This window comes from Jaculus jaculus, chromosome 2 (assembly GCF_020740685.1).
Source record: "Jaculus jaculus isolate mJacJac1 chromosome 2, mJacJac1.mat.Y.cur, whole genome shotgun sequence".
Taxonomy (NCBI): Eukaryota; Metazoa; Chordata; class Mammalia; order Rodentia; family Dipodidae; genus Jaculus; species Jaculus jaculus.
Genome location: NC_059103.1, coordinates 63,393,942 through 63,412,763, shown reverse-complemented (window position 1 = coordinate 63,412,763; position 18,822 = coordinate 63,393,942). Strand labels below are relative to the sequence as shown.

General features: G+C 40.2%; 1 pseudogene; it reads right to left on the bottom strand.

Annotated features, from left to right (window-relative positions):
* Positions 1–679: 679 nt before the first annotated feature.
* Positions 680–1,277, bottom strand: LOC101608209 (annotated as a pseudogene).
* Positions 1,278–18,822: the final 17,545 nt, after the last annotated feature.

Below are 18,822 nucleotides of genomic sequence, written 5' to 3'. Positions count from 1 at the left end.
TTTGTAAACCTCTTATCTTGATTGCTCACTTTTGGAGAATAGTATCTTTAAATTTATTTATTTATTTATTTATTTGAGAAATAGAGAGAGCATGTGCACGTCTCTTGCTGCTGAAAGAGGTGCATGTGCTACTTTTTGCATCCGACCTTACATGAGTACTCGGTAATGGAACATGGGACTAGTTGGAGTTGCAAGAAAGCACCTGTAACTGCTGAGCTCTCTCCCCAGCCCAGAGGATATTATATGTGAGAGCTATCTCTTAACCTAAAGTTCAAAACACCTAAAGTTTAGCATATTTCAAATTTATATCTAAGCCAAATGCGATTAGCTTTTCTGTAGAGTATAAGGTGGAAAATTACTTTTACATTTTCATACTGTTAAACATTTTTCTTGTAAAACCTTATTTATTTTTCTTACCATTGGTTTGTTTCTGGATTTGTTTTATTTTCTTTTTCAATCATTATTTGTATATTCTTTATTTTTCAAGCTAACATTTTATTTCAAATGTAACAAGAAATGGCTCCTGAAAATGCTGGTGATTAAGCAAAGAATACAGTGCTCTATGTTTATGCAAGTACAGTAGGTAACACTGATAGAGTTCACAGGTTAGTGTTGTAAGGTCATCTGTACATTATGAAGAGCTTTTCAATGTGTGGTGTTTAGCTCTGGGTTGACACCTTTACTGAGCATGTACAAGGCCTCCTGCACCTTGACGTAGCCAAATACAAATAGCAAATCCCTTGGGCCCAAAGTTCTTTGCATAGCATCCTTTACAATAAATTTCACCATCCTTCTCAGTCAGAGTTGTTGACTCAAGACTCTTCCCACACTTGGCACATCGGAAACAGTTTTTGTGCCAGGGCTTTCCAGCTCCAATTATCTTCTCGGCAGCATACATAGAACCCCCACATCTGGAACATTTCTCAGCACCTCCATATTTCTGAGCAAACTTCGAAGTTTTTGGATTTGTTGTTGACCTGTGAGGTTGAGCACTCTTTGGCTTGATGCCTAGCCTCTCTCTCTCCATGATCCATATTGAGCGTGCCAGCACCTTGGCCATAAGCATAACCTTTTGGTCCATACTTTTTTCCATAGCAGGATTTGCAATAGATCTCCTCATCATGAGTTGCTACTGTTGTGCTGCCTAAATTTTTCCTGTAAACCATGCACAGTAAGCAGCGGCGGTGGAAGTTCCTCCCATCACACTGCACCTCCTCGGCGTGGTACACGGTCCTGCCACAGGTTCCACACTTGTTTCCACCACCCCCGACAGGCATTTTGAGTCAGAGGTGGGAGTACGCACCTCGGGCGGGCCGAGCAGCAAGGCCAGGCTGCAGGGAAGCACGCACAGGCAGAGAGATATTTATATATTCTTACATAATCATCATTACCATGCAATAGTCCTATGTATGGGACTATACACATGCTCCAATGATTTTACCTTTTAGTATTTTAATGTATTAGTGATTTTTAAATAACAAAATTGATTTATTTGTATTATATTTATTTCTAGGTATTTTACCTTCTTACTTCCCAAGATGTATTGCTGTGGTGTAGATGTGAAATTGGCTGCTACATAATTGTTTCATTCCATCAATTTTGCTAAGCTCTACTAATGATTTATATATAAACAATCTGGGTAGTCTCTGTAGAATATTATCAATGGAAATTTTATTTTTTTATCAAGTCCTTGAATATTTTTCCCTATCTTGTTTGTCTGTATAGAATACTTCACTTGATGTTGAATGGAAACCTGTTATTAATAATAACAATAATTACTACTAATAATAATGCACTAGCTTCTCTTAAATATGGGTTTAGGATGGACTTATAACATGTGAGATGTAGAATAACTGATATTGCAATCTGGCTTTGGAGCAATACCTTGCTAATGCAAACTGTATCTTCCGAGGATACAATCAATAACTCTCATTTTGTCGTACTCAGTGGAAACATAATACTGCTCATTTGATGTTATACACACCACTGCCTTTTATAGCAGTTACCTTCTTGTTACTTGGAAAGTGGATACTGCCTAAGTTTCTGTATGCCAGCTAAAAATATCTTAAAAGAATACTTTCAACCATAAGCCACTTATGTATGGAAAGGCTTTATTTTGACTTACAGTTACAAGGGGAAGTTTCATCACAATGTAGAAGGCATAGCATGAGCAGAATACCAGGTGTCATATCTTGTTACATCATCAGGAAGGAAGCAACAAGAATGAACCTACTAGCACTGACAAAGTGGGCTCAACTATAGAAGCCCAAGACATGACCTCAATGACACACCTCCTCCAGCAAAGTTTCATTTCTCAAAGACTGCACCACCTCAGGATTAAATATGAGTCTTAATTATAAACACCTGAGGCTGTGGGGGAACGTTCACATTCAAACCACCACATTCCATTGCTGGTTCTCATAGATTCATGGTCATATCAAGATGAAAAATACATTCAGTTAAACTCTAAAAGCCACCATAGTCTTTAAAAGTCCAAACACTGAAAGTCAAAAGTATCATCTGAGACTCAAGGTAATTTCTTATCCATGAGTCCTGTAAAATCAAAACACAAGTTATATAATGTGAAAGCATAATAACACAGACTAAGCATTCTAATTTCAAAATGAGGAATGGGGCATAATAAGACCTATGCAGGATCAAAAAATAGCAGGGAAAACATCAAGTCCTGCAGCTGCATGTCTAGCATCTAAAATGTGTGATGAAATCCTTGGGACTCCAGAAGTCTTGGGCAACTGCATCCTTCCAGCTTTGTGGCTTGCTACATAGGCAGAATTAACCATGAACCAGAAACTTCCTTAGGTTACTATCCCATAGTCCTGGCATCTCCAACATCCTGGGGTTTCCAGAGAAAATTCTGATTCATCTTCAGAGTGTTACACAATGACCTTACAGGACCTCCTTGTAGGAACTTAGACCATACTTTCACATGACGTAGCCTCAGTGGCCATCTTAAGGACCATGTTTTAACCCATGACCCCCTATTACCTGCATTTGTTTTAATCCCCAAACCAGCACCAGATGGGCAATGTTACCAAATTTGCTTATCCATGGGGGGATGAAGCCTCATTTTGAGGAGAGGGAAACTCTTTCACCATACTTCCTTCAAGTCCCTTCCTTTCAAAAGAATGAGCACTCTTCCTATTGCCCCAATGAAGAACAGCTGGCCTATCCACAATGGTGGTAATTCTTTCCCAAATGCTGCAGATGTGGCTGTAGTCTCTGTAGGCTGAAGCTTGTTATTCTCTTTATTTCCTTCTGTGGCACACTTTATATCCTTTATAACCTTCTGATCTATATTTTCCTTCACCAAACACACCAGCCTATTACTTTTAAATTCAATTTTATTTTGCTCAAGTTCTCAGGACGCAGACAGAATGCAAGCAGCCTCTCTTCCAGAACATCATATGAACTGCTTGTAGCCAAATTCTTGACAAAATCCTCTTTCCCCTATGAAATCTCATAATCTAAGCTGCTACACTCCACATTTCTCTATGCATTTTGGTCTTTCAAAGTGTCAAGAGAATGTCCAATTATATTCTACTTACAGTATTGTAAGTTGTATCTAGTCCATAGTTCCAAATCCTTCCATGTTCTTCCAGCTTTGTTACTGTTAAAGCTCCACTTCTTGTTTCCAATATCCTGTGGCAGTAACTTCCTCATTGCTGAGACAAAACACCTGAGCAGAAGCAGCTTATAGAAGGCAAAGGTCTATTTGGTTTATAGTTCCAGGTTTCATTATGGTGGGGAAAGCATGGCATGATGAGAAAGCTAGGTATCATATATTTTCACATCAGCAGGAAGAGTGACTTCACTAGCATTGACAAGCCAAGCTGTCTGATAAAATCTCAAGCTCCACCCGTAGTGACATACCTCCTCCAGCAAAGCTCCATTTTCCAAAGAATGACTCACCAGGAGATTCAGTATGAGATTTAATCACAAACACATGAGGCTATAGAGAAGGGCACCTTTCAGTCCCAGTTTTAGATCACATTGCCGAAATGGTTTATTTTCTTTATGTAACTAATCACTTCTGTAATGCAACTTCAGTGGCTCTAGAATGTTAACTATACAATGACTGGAATGTACAGAATCTGTATAAAACCTTGGACTGGTGGCATAATGAGGCTTCTAGCTCTTTGTCACTTCTCATAGTCAACATTCCATGATACCAGGCTGGTACACATACAGAAACGAGCCACTGTTCTGCACACATAGCTCTAAGGAAGACCCTTCACTCCTGTGTGGGTTACACCCAGACATCAATATCACACACCTGGCTGTTTTTTAGATGGTTATATTCAACCCTTTCTATTTTCACTTTGAGTATCTTTAATGTCATTAGTAAAGATGGATACTTTTGTAGGATTTGCATCGGTATGCACTGCTTTTTAATCTATTTCTAGCTTGTTATCTGATATATAGCTTCCGACAGCCCACATGCAATTCTTCCTATTTGTGTGCAAAAACACAGTTGAATGTCACTTTTTCATACGGAGATGCGGAACTACTTCATTAGGGTTCCTTTATTCCTACCAGAAGTGAACCTTACCACTATAGAGGCCCAATTAAGTGCACAATAAGTAAATAAGAATAGCATTACCATTCAAAACGCCCTGATTTGTATAGATTGAGTCAAATTCCCTTGGATGCTTCTAGTAAAGTCTGCTGTGAACCTTCAGGAGCATTTATCTAAGGAACTCTTGAGCCTGCCTTTGGAAGCTACCCTGCTAGAAATTCCTCTGTATGTCACCAAACTTTCCTAACATCCACAAATACCATTGTAATACAATCATTTCATCCAATGGCCCCATTTTATATCTTAATTTGTTTGATGTTAACACTCACATTTACCAATATTCATTTATTATTCCAAGACAAAACCCAGGAAGACAGTGTCCAGAAACAAAACAAAAAGTCGAATGTGTGCACTGCAAATCAGCTTTTGAGTTAATTCAAATCCTTCAGGGCATGCCCACAACATAGGGTACACATAGGATGAACCCAGGTGCACCATATGAAGTCTGGGTAGTCTTAAGATACATCTGTTGAATTATATAAATTATTCCTTCAAGACTGATTCACTGTCCTAGAATCATTGTGAGGATTAAATAAAACAATTCTAAACAATGTTCAGTGTACATAGTAATGTTCAACAAATACTTACTGAATGAATAAAACATACACTCTTGTAATGATTCTTTTTATTCACATGACAAAATTCTGATGTTTTTAGGAGCCTGCACAGGTATGCTGTGAGGTATATTAGGTTATCATTGGAAAAATAATAGCAATAAGAACCTATAAAATACCACCTTGGATAGAAATATTGACTTTAATTCATATGCTTTATATTCAGGTAAAAGTTTAAATGGAGTTGATCTTGTGACTTATAAACTTAGTGCAATAAATTTATCATAAAGTCTGGGGGTGGGAAATAGAATCTCTGTTGTGAATAGATATGTGAATATATCTTTAAGTTATATTATTGGTCAATAGATCATTTACTTGTAATTATTTTCATAACTAAATTTCTTGCACTATGGATTCTGTTCTTTATATATGGGTAATTTAAGATCCAATTATTGCCCATATACATCAAAATAACACATGTGATATTTATATTTATCACAGATCTGCCATTTAACACATCTGCTTTCCTATGCTCTGTTTTCTTATCATGATTGCCTTCCAAAATATAGTCTACAGTACAATTTTTTTCTTTTTATTGTGGTATTTTGATCATAATGGAAAACAAATATTTTTGACAGAACATTATTTATCTGTTCCTTGTGACTTCCTATAAATGGTATAGACTATAAAACATTCCTAACATATATTCTTGAAACTCTTCTTATTATTTTATATCAGTATTTATAACACTGATCACCAAGGAACTGAACAGTTAATTCTAATACATTGAGTGATATCACCTAAGTATTCTTTGACCAGGGATATCAAGAAAAAGGACAGATTAAGAGGGATGATGCTGTCTCTGGACCTCTCTGTAGTAGCTATTGAGGATTTTGACCAAGAAAGCAGATAACCAGGAGGTCCTTTTGTGAATGAAGCCCATTTACTAAGGAGGAGGTACAGAGGCCACAGCTCTCGATCTCCAAGAACTTCTAGTTGATTTAATCAACTAATCTTTTGAATGTGTTGATTTGATTCTATAAAAAAGTGAAAAAATACTCTTACAACAAAAACTGAACTACAAAATAATTTTTTTCTGCTATGGGTTTAATACTATTCTATTATTTAGAGTTATTCAATTTCTGGTCAATTCCAGATACTTGGTTTGTTTGGGATGGAGTATTCTACACAAAGGTATGTCAAGAAATCATAAGGCCACACATTTCAGGTAGGCATGGCTAGGACTCTGTGTTAACTGTGCTTCACAAAGATCAAAATGCTATTCACAACAATGAGAGGAATATTCTCTGTCTAGTTCTTACACTCCCATCATCTCCTCAAAGTATTTGTTTTAACTAGAGATGAAGGTTTGTTCTGTTGTTTAATTGTAACATGGGCTGGCACTAAGTAGCTAGTGATCTTTATCTACAGTGGTCAGAACAGAAGAATATTTTTTTTTAAAAGGCTTATAAAGAAACACAAGTCAAAATGATGATAAATAAATGCTTTTCACACTACCAAAGAGCTATCATGTAAAAATTCTAAAAAGAGAAAATATATGTAATTATAAAAGAGTATCATTGTGAGAAAAGATAACTCCTAATATGCATTTTTATTCCTTCCTAAATAGGCTTTGAGCCCATTGTGCATTAACTGGCTGCACCACTCACAAGTCTAGCTACTTTTTTGTTGTTGTTTTTTCAAGTCAGGGTTTCACTGTAGCCCAGGCTGACCTGTAATTCACTATGTAGTCTCAAGCTGGTCTCAATCTCATAGTGATCCTCCGACCTCTGCCTCCCAAGTGCTGACATTAAAGGCATGCGCCACCACATCTAGTTTAAGGCTACATATTTTTTTTGCACGTGTGTGTGTGTGTGTGTGTGTGTGTGTGTGAGTGTTTCATTCCTGTGGGTGGCACACATGTGTGGGGCTGCATGTGTATGTAGAAGAAGGTCAGAGGTGGATATCTGTGTCTTCATCTGCTGACTTCCTCAAATGCTCTCCTCTTTATTTTTACTGAAGCAGTGTCTCTTACTTGAACCCACAGTTTGCCAATTTGGCTAGTCTAGCTAAAAAGCTTGCCCCAGGTATCCACTGTCTATGCCTCATAAGTTCTAGGCTCATTACACCCACCCTAGCAATTACATGGGTGCTAGGTATTTTACCTCAGGACCTCATGCTCATGGGGCAAGCACTTTATTCACTTAGCCATTGCGCTATTCAAATGATACCATTTAAAGTAACCTATGGTTAGGGACCTCATATGTGTCTGAAAAATTCCCAGAGACTCTGCAATTTCTGAGACTGTTCTGAGGCTGAGTCATACAGACAAAACAGGATCCAGACACAGAGAACTTTGAACTTTGCAGTCTTTTCAGAGTTCTCATCTGAAACCCATTATGGAAGTTCTCTGACCCTGACTCCTGCACATGTATGGTGGGAATTATGGTGCTTCCTATGGTGACTTTACATCTTTGAGATCCCTGTTCATCATAATCAGTGATCCCTTTGGTCTTTCTTCCTGTGGTTCCAGGAGAATGAAATTGTCAAAACCTGACTTATAAACAGGAAGTAAATGTATGTGTAAGATGCAATCTCTATTTATATATTCTACACACATATATCTATACAGACACAAGTACATTCTTCAAAATTAATTTTCCAAAATACTTTATAAATCTCTGCCCTTTCTTTTGTTGCATCTTTTAATTTTGACAGGACCTTGGTCCCTCTATAACTGATAAGCCATTCACATTCATCTGTCTTCCACCTCCATCCTGCAGTTTCTTTCCTCAGCCACAATACGAGCTGAATGTATGCCTATGCACATGGCATCTGAAATTATAACCTCCCAACTCTCAGGATTGTTTGCAAAGGGCTAAAAATTGCCACACTCATCAAAACAAAACAAAACAAAAATGGCAACCTTGTTTGCCTTGCCAGTCTGTCAGAGCTTGAAAAACAAACTTCATACCCGAAAGACAAACACACACTACAAGCAAGGAGCAGGAGCTTCTTGGATCTGAGAACCTCCAGGCCAGAGAACAATGGCATAGAGCACAACCAGATGGGCCTGGGTAAGACAGCAGGCTATGAATACCATGGAAAGTAAAGAAGGTGACCCTAGTAGTGGGGATTGAACAGTCAGAATAAAAACATCACCCTTGAGCAAGCCATTCTTCATGCCAGGACACCCTGTGGCCATGAGCATTGAAGCAACTTATGAATTTTATCTTGCTCAAGCCCCCAACATTGTATCACTACCAATGGAAGGGCATTAGCATCCTTGGCCTAAAAGGATTCTTGTGCCTAACCCAAGTCCTTCTTATGTAGTATGTCAGGTACCTAGACGTACACATACAAAAGATACTGAAATCCCAACTTCACAAATCATTGTTGGAATGAATCAAGAACGATCAACTGCACATTCCCTGGAAGGCTTCATTTTACAACCTCTGATGAGATACAACATAAAAAGATGACTTTGGCGGGGATTGAGAACAACAGTTTATATTAATATTCCACAGGAATCCTTTCTTCCAAGGAGTCTAAGATGCTTGAAATGAGATTGGATGCTGCCCCAGGGCTGGTTCCAGCAGGAATAAATGGCAGTGCTTGGCAGCCATGGTGCCAACCTTAGCTCTGTCTCCAGTGAATAAGAACACCAAACTTCACAATTCGCAAATTTGGGTCTTTGTGTACACATGCTCTGCTCTTTCAGAGTTTACCAGCTGCTGGCCCAGGAAGGATTCAGGGAGGTCTTGTTAACTGAAAGCTTAAATGTCAGTCACCACTCAAAGTTTATATTGTGGCCACTGAGCTCAGAAGAGCAGTATGTGCCCCTTGACTGAAAATGTTCAGTTTCATCTGAGCTATACTGGCATCTTACCCTGCATGATTCTCCATGTGACCATCTGAGGTTGATATTATTGCATCCATTGGCCAATAGCATAGGCAGTTAGTTTTCAGGATTTGAATTGAACCCATCCTGCCCACATCTTTCTCTTGTTACACTACCGTGTTGGTTTATTAGGTGGGGTTGACAGAAGGAAGTGGAATCCACAGTGCACTTACATGTGTGCTACTTTTCACTTCATTGTGCCAGAGGGATTCAAAAGTATTAAGATTTGCTTCTTTCAAGTACACCCTTCAGTGCATTCCAAATCCCACATGGTTCTTGGCTCAACTCTGCCCTCCATGATGGAGCCCTGGAGTACCAAGATGTCCTACCACATGGGCTCTGTGGCATTTCCTACATCTCTGGGTCCTTTCCACTGCTCTTTTGGGTGGCCTGGAGGACACGGTAACAACCTAGATTTCTCAGATGGCGAACAAACATGGGCACTGCTGTCTCCTTTGATTCTCTGTTTAATTCTCTAATGAAGCAAGGTTTTTGATTACTTATTCCATGCTAAGCAAAGGTAAAGATAGACTGACCAAAGGTTGCATTTCCTCTGCTACAAAATTTAAAGTTTTGCTAGGCATTGCAATCATAAATAATACTAATTCATTTGCAACAAATAAGAAATAAACTTATTGTAAAAATTAAAAATATAGAAAAATAAAAGGATGGTCTCAATATCAGTAAATATTTTACTTCAGGCTCCAGTGTCAGCTCTGTGCCAACAACAGGAATACAGAAACTGATATGACCCCTGAAGTAAGGAGATTTTTAATATCATACAAGTTCTTCCTCCTTAAAGTGGGAAATACAGGGTTAGGGAGATAGCCTAGCAAGTAAGAACATTTACCATAACCATTGGGGCCTGAGACCCCTACATTGGATTCCCCAGAACCCATGTAAATAGCTGGGTATGGTCATTCATGCCTGTAATTCCAGTCTTGTTGGAAGCAGAGACTACAGAAAAATTAAGTCTTGTGAAAACTATAACTCTGCATTCAGAGAAAGACTATATCTCAAGGAAATACATGGATGAGTAATAGAAGAAGAACACCTGACATTTTTCTCTCACTTCCACACACCTGTAAGCACATCTGCGCACACACACACACACACACACACACACACACACACACACACACACCACATCACACATAGTACACATGCAAAAAACAAAAATGAATTAAAAATGAAATTTTAAATTGGAGCCAGGCTTGGTGGTATGCACCTTTGAATCCCAGCACTTAGGAGGCTGAGGTAGGAGGATTGCATGAGTTCAAGAGAATACATAGTGAACTCCAGGTCAGCCTGGGATAAAGTGAGACTCTACCTCAAAAAACTAAACTAAAATATAATAAAATTGAGTAATATAGTCTGTACTTCAAAAGAAAAGTACTGGAAAGTTATTGGACTGAATTTGGCAAATTGGACCAACTTGATAAGCTGCTGTTGATTTGGAGTGGGACTTCAATGTGTTTTGAGCTGAGTGCCCCTCCTGCCAAAAATTTTAAGTTCGTACTCTCAGAATTTGAGAAGGTGATGATATTAGGAGAGAAGACTTTCAAATAGGGGACTAAGGTGAAATTCAATGGGACTACTATCCATCTGAAGAGAGAGAGTACAAGCACACGCACACTCACGCAAACACACACACGCACACACACACACACATATGCTCAGGAACTCAACCACATGTAAGCTACAAAGAGAAGCTTCATAAGTGTTCCAAACAGTCAGTACCTTGATATTGGACTTCAGCCTCCAGAACTGTGAGAAAGCATTAGATGTTCCCAGCCTGGGGTATTTTGTTTTGACAGTCTAATATATAGACATGAACTGCCATAACTTATATATGTGTGTTAGATAGCATCATGGGAAACATGCACTGATTTAATTTCTTTGAAATTTATTGTTTAAACTTCTTCAACCCATATTTCCCTATAATTTGATGGGCCTGCTGCTGACCCTTGGGAGACAAGATGGAGATAGTACCATCCCATCTCTAACAAGATGCTATTAGGTCATGGGCGGGTCATGTGGACTGGCAAGGAGGCTTTCCTGGGGAAGGATTAGGCAGTTGGGAAGCACACCCTGTCTGGTCAATAAGGTGTAAAAGCAATGAATAAAGACATTTGACATCCTCCCCTGACCTCCCCATGTGTATGCACATAGAACATGCTTCTATATACATACATGAATTCAATACACACACACACTCATCACACACACATACTATACAAACACCAAACAATGTACTTTTTGCATGAAATTCAAAGTTAACTTGATATCTTCTATTCTATTTGCCTGATAGACAAGCTAAGAAAATTGAACGGCTGACTTATTTAGTTGTATAAACCACTTGTCATTTGTCTTTAACAAGTCTATCATTGGAACCATTCTTGTTTTGAGATAGGCTAGACAAAGGCATGGCGATCCCCTTCCCCATGATCTCAATTTTGTAACCAGCATTAGAGGTGGATGGTGTTTAGTCCTCAAGGACCTAGGAAGGTTTGCACAATGGACTCCTAAATGCTATATAACTTGGAAGAAAGAAAGAAACTGGTGGGGAAGACTTTAACAAAAAAGAAAAAAAAGAAGAAAAAAAAAAAGCAGCCAATATGGTCTTGGCCTTCATCAGAGATTCACACAGCTTTTGGGATGTATTTCGAAAGCTGAAACTTGAAGGGAAATCACACGAATATTATGCCATCCTTCCCGGAATTTTAAGCAGGGGCCAAATGAATGTTTCCCCAGAATCCCCTATCAATTGCAACTACTGACATTCACGTCGGTCCCGTGGCACCTGCTTCCACCAAATGCTAGTGTTTAACATTTCTCACAGTGTTTCTAAACTCGAACTTGTTCACTGCTACCAGCTAGGAACAGATGCACCAGAGAGAACCTAGCTCAAAGTGGGTGGCTTATTATGAACAGCTTACGGTCTATAAAAAATCCCAACAAGAGCTGGAAGAAAAAAATAAAAACTGCCAGAAGCTCTGAAAAATCTTTTAGTAAGAAAACAGAATAGTTATCTGGAAATTCTGCAAATATGTAAAGGAACCTCGTTTTAGCACTGCTTTGCTCTTTGGTAAAATCTCCTAAAAGTAAGTTACCTCTAACTTGAGTTATTGAGTTATTGTCCTACCAAAAGCACTTCTTCGGGCTGATAGAATGACCTCAGCACCAACCTTCAGAGAGTGCTGCCAGGTAGAGTAAATACAGAGGTCCTTTTCAAGCTCTGACCTTCTAGTGTCATTGCATGGCAATACTAGAGGAACTTCAAGGTCAATTGATTTAGTAAAATCACACCAATTCCCTGTGGTGGGGAGTTGAGCTTGTGTGGTCCAAGATGGAAGCCATTAGGCATAAGGAGCTATTGAACTTTAAAATATAGCTTATTTGAGGGCTAAAGTAATGGCTTAGCAGTTAAGGTACTTGTTATGAAGTTTAAGGACCCAGAATTGATTCTCTAGTACCGACATAAGGCAAATGCACAAGGTGGTGCATGCATCTGGAGGTTGTTTGCAGTGGCTGAAGACCCTGGCACACCCATTCTCTCTCTCCATTTCTCTGTCTCTCCCTCTAATAAATAAATAAAATATTTAAAAAAAACATTTGAATTATAAAGGCACAGCAAGTTTTGAAAACATAATTGGAAAAATATACAAAAGATGGTTAATAGCTTTTAGTTATCAGTTTCATGATAAAATTTACTCACATTTTTAATTTTCTTTTAAATTTTGATTTATTTATTTGAGGCAGAGAGAGAGGGACAATGGGTGTTCCAGGGCCTCCAGCCACTGCAAACAAACTCCAGATGCATGTGCTCCCTTGTGCATCTGGCTTATGTGGGTCCTGGGGAATCAAACCCGGATCTCTTGGTTTTGTAAGCAAATGCCTTAAACACTAAGCTATCTCTCCAGCCCCCCCCCTTTTTTTTTTGGTTTTTGGAAGTGGGGTCTCACTCTAGCCCAGGCTGACTTGGAATTCACTATGGAGTTTCAGGGTGGACTCAAACTCACTGTAATTCTCCTACCTCTGCCTCCCAAGTGCTTGGATTAAAGGTGTATGCCACCACACCCAACTTTCCAGCCCACAGTTTTAAATGAAAATATGTTATTGCAGTTAATTTCAGATATTTAATTTGTATTGTGACTACAAAATACCTTTAACTAACCTGTAGCTACCATTGACATTTGAATCAAAGAGCCAGTTTAACTTAATGAAAAATTCTTTGGCGTTTAGAATGTTCTTCCTTGACATGAACCCCGGAAGTCATCAAACACAGGAGTCACAAAAGCAGAGTAGCTTTGGAGGAGGGGACTCTTATGAGACTCTGATGAGCAGTTTTGTCAGCACACACAAACACACACACAAGTGGGGACATGAATATGTAGTAGCCAGAAGATACACTCAAAAATACTCTCTCCCTCATTTGAGACTGGGTCTCTCACTGGCCTAGAGATAACCAATAGGCTACACTAGATGGCCAGAAAGCCTCAGAGATCTTCCTGTCCCTATCTACCTGGCATTCAGATTACAGATGTACACCATCATGCCCAGCATTTTGATGTGGAAAGTGGGGATCTAACTCAGATCCTCATGCTTATAAGGCAAAAAATTTACTGGCTTATCCATTTCCATAGTTCTTATTCTTTTTATGCAGAGACTGTCATTGAAGGCAATATTTAAACATATGCTGTGGCACAGTTTTAGCAATCTCTGGTCACTGACTTGTTTATCAATAGAATATTTCTCTAGCCTTCTCTAAGTGCCAGGAACTGGGCTCTAATTATAGAAGAAATGAGAAAAGGGTGGTGACAAGTGAAAACTGCAACCCGGTATGATAGTTCAGTGTGGGTGATGGTACACAGGGTTCTTCTGAGAACAGAATGCTAACTGTCACCTTCTACAGAACGAACATCTTATAGGTTCCAATGATAAATCATTGGTAAGTGCTACAATGGCTGGAAATGCCATGTAGAACGAGCTTGATGATCTCTGGGAGATAGAGACACTGCCTACTGAGTACATGGCCAGAAGAAGCTCTGGATGTGCTCATTGAAGGGAAAAGGACTTGTGAGAATGATATCACACAATAGTCAAGTATAAGCCATTCTTTAGGCTGTGGTGTAAAAAATGCCATACGAAGGACCCAGCTCACTGACCTCAGCTTTTAGTGAGGTGAAGCTCTTCTGATGCCATTTTTAGGCATTTAGAGAAAAGAGGGAGAATGCTATGTCTATCTTTTCTGCATTTGGGAGAGATGCTAGAAAACAGCTACAAACTGAGGCTGAAGGTAATCAGTGATTGAGGTGACCAGGTAAAGGCTCTATGAGGACACTGAAAATAGTTCTGAATTACGGAGTACATAACTCAGGCAATTCAAGTTTTCTACTCTGTGATCCAGAGACATCCCTCAAACTTTTTAAAAGATGATTTATTTTATTTATAGCACTTTCAAATGCAATTTGTGTTTGTTCACATCCCTTCTCCTACCCCCTCCTGCTCTTTCCTCCAATTTCTCCCCCCATATTCACTTCTGTTTACAAGTCAGAAGTATCACTCCCTCCTCTTCCATCTCTTTGCTTTATATTTACTTCTGGTCACAGTTCTACGTTTATAGGCTTTACCCAAACTTGCCTCCCCTATGCATACATACTTGCAGATACCACAAGCTAAGACCTCCTAGTCAAAATGACTATGATCAAGGACACAAACAACAAAACCTGGTGAGGATGCAAGGAAAGAGGAACTCTCATGCACTGTTGGTAGGAATGTAAAGTAATACAGCCATTATAGAAGTAAGAATGGAGGTTTCACATCTCTAAGGTTTTTACTTGTAATGTGCACAGTGTGTGTACAGCCATGTTGGTACTATTTTTAGCCTCCTCCCTGCCCTCCCCCCTCAGAAGGAGCCCGCCTCATTGGGGAATGCGGGTCATGCATTGTGGGAGTAGTGATAAGTCATGGGGAAGAGGCAATGTCTCTGTGTGTAATGTCCCAACTTATGGCTCTAAAAATCTTTCTGCCCCCTCTTCTGCAAATTTCCCTGAGCCAAGTTGGGTTTGTTTTAGGTCTACTTCAGTGATAAGGTCTTGGGAGCCTCTGTGTCTCTGTATATCTGGTTTGATAGCAGCTGAGTGGTCTGTGTCTATCTCCTTCACCCTTGTGCTGATACCAGGCTCACCAAGACAGCAGCACTCTTGCTCATTTCCCCAATTACTGTATGGTTTCAGCTGGGGCCATAGTGAGGTGTGATGAGTTGATTCTTTCCTCAGGATCTGCATCCATCTGAAAAAGAGAAGCAAATTATCCAATGGAAAGTAAAGTCAGCACCAGAAAACTGGGATAACCATTATTATTTTAAAGAGAATTTAATAGGGGTAGGCCTTCTTGTAGCCCACTATTGGTAGGAGCTTTATAGTGGAGAGCAGGCTTGGTTTTTGGATATGGTTCTGACTTGTGTGTCAGTTCCAGCTATGGGCTCCATTCCACTGAGCAGATCTGTTATCCAATTCAAGAGCAGTTGGTTACCCACCATGGCTATGTGCCACTATTTCACTTGTGTGAGCATCATGTCAGATTGTTTGCTGCTGAGTAGCTTAGACCATGAGTTGCTTGGACAGATGTTGGTCTTTTTCCCCCAGTTGCTAGATGAGCTAACTCTGTCGGAACTGACTCTCTTCCAGATTCCAGTCATGTCACCACATGTTTCATACAAACAGCATTTAGTGTCTTCAGCAGAAGGGTCTTACCATTAACCTTTGGTGGGTCATCAAGTGCTCTGGTAGAAATCTATCTTCTTTTGGGAAACCTTATAGTTCTTTCTGATCAACAGCTCATTGTGGATTTTAACCACATCCTGGTATTGGAAGTTACAGTCCAGTACCAAGGGAAAAGAGGAAGAAAAAGATAGGTAAGATAAAAGAGAAAGAGAGAAGAGAGAAATAGAGGGAGAGAGATAGGAGAAGATTAAGGTTAGTATTCATCATACCTTGTCCAGGGCCCTGAGGTTCAAATGTTCCCTCTAAGGACCTGATGAAGGTTTAACATTTTAGTCTGTCTTTCAGGATGTAGGAATTTATGATACTATTTCCACTTGGGTCTAGTTTTGTGTGCCCCCCACCCTTAGCCTCCCCTCCCACACCACCCTCACTATTTTCCAGTCCTTGAGATGCTTATTAGGTATGTTAGGATCTTGGGCAGATTTGGGCTATCTCACAGATAAGTGAGACCATGTGACAATTATCTTTCTGTGGTTGGGTGAGTTTTCTGAGAATGATCTCTTCCAAGATTGACGAGTTTTCTTCAAATTTCATTCTGTCATTTTTCTTACTGCTATATAAAATTCTAATATATATATATATTACAACAACTTTTTACTTTTTTACTGTTGCAGTCCGGTTCTGACTGCTGGTAGAAATCACCCAACAAGAGTAGCTTCTGGGAAAAAGAGATTTATTTTGGCTTACAGGCTCGAGGGGAAGCTTCACAATGGCAGGGAAAACGATGGCATGAGCAGAAGGGGGACATCACCCTCTGGCCAGCATAAGATGGACCACAGCAACAGGAGGGTGTGCCAAACACTGGCATGGGGAAACTGGCTCTAAAGCCCATAAGCCCGCCCCCAATGATACACTCCCTCCAGGAGGCATTAATTCCCAAATATCCATCAGCTGGGAACCTAGCATTCAGAACACCTAAGTTTATGGGGGACACCTGAATCAAACCACAACAGTTGTATTGCTCATAGCTTCAAATTGATTTTCTGATCCTAGTGAATCTTCTAAGTTTTGGTTAGATGTACTCATTTTAGGACTGGGTAATATGACTGGATTTTCTTGCATTTGATTTTTCATGTTATTTCTTTTGCGCTGTGGTCTGCCCACGATAGTGTATGGCCACGTAGGTGGGTGGATCAGCCTTGGCTCTAGCACAGTGGGAATCTGAGGCAGCCTTGGGCAGTTGCCAAGCTGCCTGGGATTTGGCTCCCACTTGCCAAAACCACCTATCTACTGCCTTGCAGGGGCACCAAAGTTGCCTGAACTCTCAAGCAGTAATGCGCCAAAGCTGCCTTTGTTCCAGCTTGTAGGGGGCCTGAGATGCCAAGCCCTGAATCAGCCCAAACTCTGGCTAGGAACACTGAGACCCGGAAACAGTCTGCGCTTCCCCACCACAGGATAATAGAGGATGGCTGGTGTGTCAGACAGGTAGGGGATGGCACCTGAGCTAGCACAAGTGAGAGACACAGTCTGGGCTTGTGTGGCGGTTGCTGTTGGACTGGGCTCTCTGAACGTGCATGGGCAGGAGCAGTAATGTGAGTGTGTGTGCAGAGCAGTCTAAGCTTCTGCACAAAGGGATGGATCTGTGCATGATCGGCGTGCTACTGTAGTGCGGCGGCAGCGGTGGCAGGTGAGACAGCAGTGGCACCAGGTGCGGTGGCTATTTGGTGGTATGGGTGGGCTACCCACCTGACAGGGGATTCATGATTCCCTGTGTGCCCCCCCCCCACCATCCCCTCTCACTGACAAAAAGACCCAGTAAACCCTTAATGTCTCGCCTTTCTTTCCGCTGGGTTTGCAGCACTGCTAGGTGGCCGCCATCTTGGCCAGAAGTCCTATTTGTTTATTTAAGAGAGAGAAAGAATGGGCATACCAGGGCTTCAACCACTGAAAATGAACTCCAGATGCATGTTCCACCTTATGCATCTGGCCTACATTGGTAATGAGGATTCAAACCTGGGTCCTTAGACTTCACAGGCAAGCTCCTTAACAACGAAGCCATTTCTCCAGCCCTCATACTAAACTCTGTACTCTTCTTTTTCTTCTCAGATCCTTAGTTCCTATGGTTTCCATTGCAAGGGCATATCACACATATCTTACGTCTGGTCTGAAAAACCTTTTGAAGCTGGCAACCACTATCCCATAGGAACCCAGTTTTCTCTTACACTCTCAAGGTCCATTGTAATTCCCACTTCTGCCTCTCACCATCCCCTCTGCCCCAGGACCTCTTCTATATCTCTCTCCATAAGGCTAGTCTCAGGCTTGACAGAGAAAAGGAAAGCTATGTGTACTTCTTCATATTGCCATGGTAAAAAACAAAGGGCAAAAATGTCCCTATCCTTGTTCCTATGCTAGAAGGGATAGATATAATTTCCACACTATTGTCTTGGATTTATTTCCACAGGCCTGACTTGATACTTAAACTACCTATTTCTGTGATATTAAATTTCATCCTCATTTGGGATAGGTGGCCCATGTCTATTGTCCCAGTTACTTGGGAGGCTGATGTGGAAGGATCACTTGAACTCCTAAGTATGAAACCAGTCTAGGCAATATGGGATATCTTGACTCAAAAAAAAAAAAAAAAAAAAAAAAAAACCTTCATCCTTTCTACTGAAATCTTCCCATTGAGTTTTGTCCATATGTAAATTTGTTCATTCAAGAAAAGGTAAGCCATCAGTTGACCCTTTCTTTCTACCAGCTACCTTCTCTTCAAAGCCAAGTTTTGGAGCACTGGTGATTATCTCTGTTCATCTCTTTCCTTTTTTTAAAAAAAATATTTTATTTCCTTTATTACTTTATTTGAGACGGAGACAGAAAAGGCAGAGAAAGATGGGATAGCTGTGCCAGGTCCTCCAGCCATTGCAAACAATGTCCAGATGCATGTGCCATCTTGTGCATCTGGCTTACATGGGTACTAGGGAATTGAATCTGGGTCCTTAACTTCATAGGCAAGTGTCTTAACTGCTAAGTCATCTCTCCAGC